This window comes from Cibotium barometz, chromosome 3, assembly GCF_041138505.1.
Source record: "Cibotium barometz isolate CiBa-2024 chromosome 3, ASM4113850v1, whole genome shotgun sequence".
NCBI classification, from domain to species: domain Eukaryota; kingdom Viridiplantae; phylum Streptophyta; class Polypodiopsida; order Cyatheales; family Cibotiaceae; genus Cibotium; species Cibotium barometz.
In genome coordinates this window covers 58,214,360-58,220,168 of record NC_141048.1, presented here as the reverse complement: position 1 = coordinate 58,220,168, position 5,809 = coordinate 58,214,360, and positions in this window count along the sequence as shown.

Sequence of the window (5,809 nt, the reverse complement as noted above, 5' to 3'; positions counted from 1 at the left end):
ATGAAAGAAGAGTATTTTTTTAAAAACCTGATATTCTCATATAGAACCAATTCTTAATCTATTATGGAATGAAATTCATAAAGTTAGAATTTTCCCTACGGTTAGAATTTCAGCAGAGATGTTTATCTGAAGAAAATCCTTAGAATCAAAGTTAGAATCAAACCGAATAATTTTGGTTAGACCACGACTCTGAGAGGGGCGGCCAATAAACTACTTGCCCAATCAAGCAAAAACCTCGTGTATGACCAATTCCAATTCTTGACACAAAGAATAGACTACTATTGAATTAGCATAGTTTTTCCTTAACCGAAATCACACAAAATCTGGTTGAAAATTCAGTCAAATGATGGGTAGATTACCCTGATGAGAGATCAATGATTCTCATTAAGAAAATCTGGATTAAGGGAAAAGGGTTTTGTGGAACCAATCTCGAACCAGGAATTCTACTTGCCTAGAACATGTGTTTTCTTTTAAAGGACTATTTTACGCTAGAATGCTGGAGGAAGCATTTGGTATGTGATTAACTAAGGAGAGACTTGTTGCAACAGCTATGGCAGGGAATCGTTGAGGGAGGTCGCTCGTCGCGGCAAAGCCTACCGAGGTCTTGACCAGCCTCGATATGGTTAAAATGGTGTGCTTCCGGTACGATGGGCGAGGACCGACGAAGCGGTCCCTGAGTGAAGTGCTAGGACACCTAAGTAGGATCCTAGAGGATTCTGACCAGGTGATGCAGCACGGGCTCGCGGTTGCTAGGACACCCATGCATACGTCGAGGAAGATACAAATGAATTGAAAAGAATGACTTTTGTGACCAGCTGGTCTCTTCAATGGAGAGTCTGGATGATATATTTTGTAAGGCAATGGACTCAATATTTTGGAGGATTATGATTAGTAATACTATGATTTTTTAATTAAGAGAAAATTAATCATTATGCTGCTTTCTTATGTATATCTCTCTCTCAAAAAGAATAGTCATCTCTATGGCTAATTCTTTAGCAAATGAATGCTTCTCATTGATAATTTCTTATTTCAAAACCAAACTCTAGGCTTGATAAGCTAGAGATTAAGAAAATGGTATTTTCATGATTTTGTGTTAACAAAATAATGGTTATTTCTATTAGATTATCCTATCAAATTGCAAAATGATGAAAAATGGAATCTCCTTAATCTAGTAGGATAATCATAATTAAGTTTATGATTATGGTTAAAATTATGATTTAAATTCATAGTTTAGATTTAAGCTTAAAAGTAGATCCTCTATCATATTTTCATTACAAGGTTTTATTCTTTTAAGAAAATTAAAAATTATCAGTAATAGCACAACGAAGCTATGATAAAATTTTAAGAAAATAATACATATCTTATTTTTATGCATAATGCTAAAGAGGACTTCCTACCATATTCTAGGATTGGACATCCTATGCAAAAAGAATGATTTTCATCATACTCATGTGAAATAAATTTTTAGTATTTATGATAAATATCTAATTAAAAGAAAAGAAAAAAATTTGGTAAATTTATTTTTATGCAAAAAGAGGAATTTCCATGATAATTGAGATCCAAGTAATTAATAGTAAAAGAGGAATTCCCATGATAATTGAGATTTAATAGTAAAAGAGGAATCTTTGACATATTTAAAATAATAGATATTTTTATTTAATTTAAAAACAGAGAAATTTTAGATAAGTTATTTTACGATAAAAGAGGAATTCCCATGACATTTGGAATTCAATCATCTAAATGCAAAAAGAGGAATTTTAAGAGTATGAAAAAAATGGATATTTGTATTTAATTAAAAAGAAGTTTTTTTATGATATTTTAAGTAGAGAAAGGTTTAAATTCAATTTTGGTGACAAAAGAGGAGTTTTCACCATAATTCTACCTAGAAACTTAGGGTTGATAATTAAATTGTTAGAAAGAATATTCTTAGATATTTTAGGTGGATAAATCACCAAATTGATATTTACTCAAAATTAGATTAATGGAAGAAGAGTATTTTTATAAAAACCCGATATTCTAGTATAGAACCAATTCTTAATCTATTATGGAATGAAATTCATAAAGTTGGAATTTTCCTTACGGTTAGAAGTTTAGTAGACGTTTATCTGAAGAAAATCCTTGGAATCAAAGTTAGAAGTAAACCAAAATATTTTGGTTAGACCACGACTGTGAGAGGGGTGGCCAGTAAACTATTTACCCATCTCTCGAATCTGAATCAAGCAAAAAACTCGTGAGTGACCAATTCCAATTCTTAACACAAAGAATAGACTACCATTGAATTAGCATAGTTTTCCCTTGACCGAAATCACCAAGAATCTAGTTGGAAATTCAATCAAATGATGGTGGGTAGATTACCCTGATGAGAGATCAATGATTCTCAATAAGAAAATCTGGATTAAGGGAAAAGGGTTTTGTGGAACCAATCTCGAACCGGGAATTCTACTTGCTTAGAACCTATGTTTTCTTTTAAAGGACTATTTTACGCCAGAATGCTGGAGGAAGCATTTGGTATGTGATTAACTAATGAGATACTTGTTACAATAGCTGGTGGGGAGTCGTCGAGGGACGTCGCTCGCGGCAAAGCCTGCCAAGGTCTTGACTACCCTCGGTATGGTGGTTAAAATGGTGCGCTTCCACCAGTACGATAGGCAAGGACCGACAAAGTGGTCCCTAAGTGAAGTGCTAGGACACCTAAGTAGGATCCTAGAGGGTTCTGGCCAGGTGATGCATGGGCTCGCGGTTGCTAGGACACCCATGCGTATGTCGAGGAAGATAGGATGAACCAAAAAGAATGACTTTTGTGAACTGAATTTTGATATTGGATCTCATTGGTTGACCAGCTGGTCTTCTCAACGAAGAGTCTCGATCATATATTTTGTAAAACAATGGACTCAATATTTTGGAGGATTATGATAAAAAATAGTATGATTTCATTGAAAGATTGTTTTAAAGACAGCCGAATATGTTAAAATGGCAATTTCATATTGGGTGTGTAAGTGGTATGACTACCTTGAATTTTACTTGAAATGCCAGCTAGGGGCCCTGGGAACTCTTTTCCTCGGTACTCACGCAAAACATAACCAAATTTTTATAAAGGAATCCCACCAATACAGTGGTGGGTGGTTGGCTAACCCATGGGCCGGTTGGGGTTAGGCTTGATTGGGGGGGATTCCTGTGATATTATGATTAAGTTGCGTTAGTTAGAATAAGTCCTAGGAAGGCCCTTGTTCTGTGGGAGAGAATCAGTGGCGGCAGCTGTGCCTCGCTAAAGGAGGAAAAAAGCGGTGATTCTGCATAGAAGATGCCCACCAAACAACAAGAGAGTTGCAAATGGGAGTTTTGCAACAACATGAAGAGCTTGCTTACCATCATGGATGTTGAAAATGGAGATTTCAACAAGTATGAAGACTATGTAGTCTTTGGTGTCAACAAGGAAGCTACCAAGGAGATTTGTGATTATTTGCCTTATAAATTTTTGGTTTGATCATGAAAAGGGTTGCTATCGATGGGATATTTGGATCCCATGGTTCTTTGCATTTGGGCAAAGAGTGTAAGAGATGAAAACTTGTCCAAGGAAGGGGCAAGAGCTTATGGGCTGAGATTGCAGCTCATCTTGAACTCACGAAAGGGGTTGAGCTTGGTACTCTACTCATGAAAGATAAGTGGACTTGTGAGGAACCCTCAATAACTTTCACAATGTTCACACCTATGGCTTGTATGGAGAAGCTACAAGAAAGCACCCTTGATTACATGCAAGATGGTAGCATAACTTTCACAATGTTCGCACCTATGACTTCTATGGAGAAGCTACAAGAAAGCACCCTTGATTACATGCAAGATGGTAGCATGCATGTGGATCTCATTGTAGACATTCTAATGGTGGTGGCCATACAATAGCTAATATAACCTCATGAAGGAGGCAAAGAGTTGTAACTAAAAGAAGTTACAAAGAAGTTGTAACTAAAAGAAGTTACATAAATAGAGAGGTTGGACATCAAGCTGGCAAGTGCCAATGCAACCAAGTTTGTGTTAGAGAATTCTCACAGAGTCACAAAGGTGAGAGGGGAGCAGCGGCTATGTTGACAATCGATAGGGAAACTTGTCAAATCAAAGCATAGCGTAGAATTGAGAGCTATTGCAGTGATTAAGATGGAGGCAACACACAAAGAGCTTCAGAGAGAAACAGTTAGAAAGTCATCTCGCTTCAGAGAGAAGCAACAAGATGGCAAGACTTCATCATCAAAGTAGCCAAGAGAGATTGTTTATAGTAGCCACCATGGTGAAGCAAGAGAGGGTAAGCTTCAGCGTGATGAGAGTAGCAAGAAAATGTTGAGCCTTGACCGAGGGAGCTCGACATGAAAGATTCAAAGAGATGGCAGCAAAACAAAGTTAGCTATGGGAAGAAAGCAGCAGGGGTTGTCGTGGTGGTGGACTAAACTGCCCACGTCACAAAAGAGAAAATGTTGCAAACAACGATAGTGAGCAACTGTGCAGATGGATGGAGAAGACGTTGGATCCAATTGCATGGAGGAGAGACACATCATAGCACACACAGAGAAAGAGCCAGTAGAGTAAAGATAAGAAGGCAAGAGATTGCTTATATGATCCGATCTTTTGTCTATGATGACTTGCTACGTTTGAAGAGGGATTGCGATTATGACTTCTTCCACGGAAGCCGATTTCCAAGTCAAGGCAATGAAACTAATCTTTGTTTTATTTTCAAGATGTCTACTAAAGGACCAGCCTCAGGTGTTGAACTGTCCAATAGAACGAGATGTTCAAGGAATGGTGATGTAGGGAGAGCTTGGATAAAATTTGACCACACTAGACGCATCATTGTAAGATCCTTGTCCCCACCGCACAACAAATTTAGGGGTGCTAGCAGCGGAAGTAGCACTTCTTGAACGGGGAAGGGTCCCACACTCGAGGCCTCACCCCCACGGATATCCGGACAAGAGACTCATCCATCGGTTCTTCCAAAACCGAACCCAGAAAAACTTCCCTTGCCCGGAAAGCTCGGGCGATTCCTCCAAAATAAATTTTTCTCTAATGTAGTCAAAAGCCTTAACTAACTGAACTGATCTAACCAAACCTGTAAGTCCCATAGTCAGATCAGGGAAAGATTGCACTTGGATCATAGAGCCCAATGCTTTTTTCCTCATTGAGAGGCACAGCCGTTAGAGTCTTTTCCATAGAACAATTTTTTTTCCGAGATTTACTTCATCTAGTGTACCATAACAGAATTGAGTCTCAATTTAGGGATCCATTAGTCCAGCCTAACCCCATCCAATCCCATGGGTTAGCCAACCGCCCAACCACTGTAGTCATTCATTCACATCCATTCTTCTCATACACATTCACATCCATTCTTCACATACACATCCTTATCCATTCTTCACATACACATTCACTCACATCTCATATCATATCATTTACATTCTGATTCACATGACATCACATCTCATCCATTCATTCACATTTATCTGATTCACATCACATCTATTCACCTCACATCTTATCACCTCTACTCACATCACATCCATCCATTCATTCATTCACATCTATCTAATTCACATCACATCCATCCATCCAATCATCATCTATCTGATTCACATCTTATCTCATCACATCTATTCGCCTCATATTCTCATCACTTCTATTCACAGAATTTAAACATTAAATTTACGAGGATTCTAACTTTTTGATATAAAGATTCTTTACACATCTATTTATCCATAATTCAATTTTAAGAAAAATAACACTTTTGAAATAAAATTAAATCCTTTATGCATAAATTCAATTTTAATGA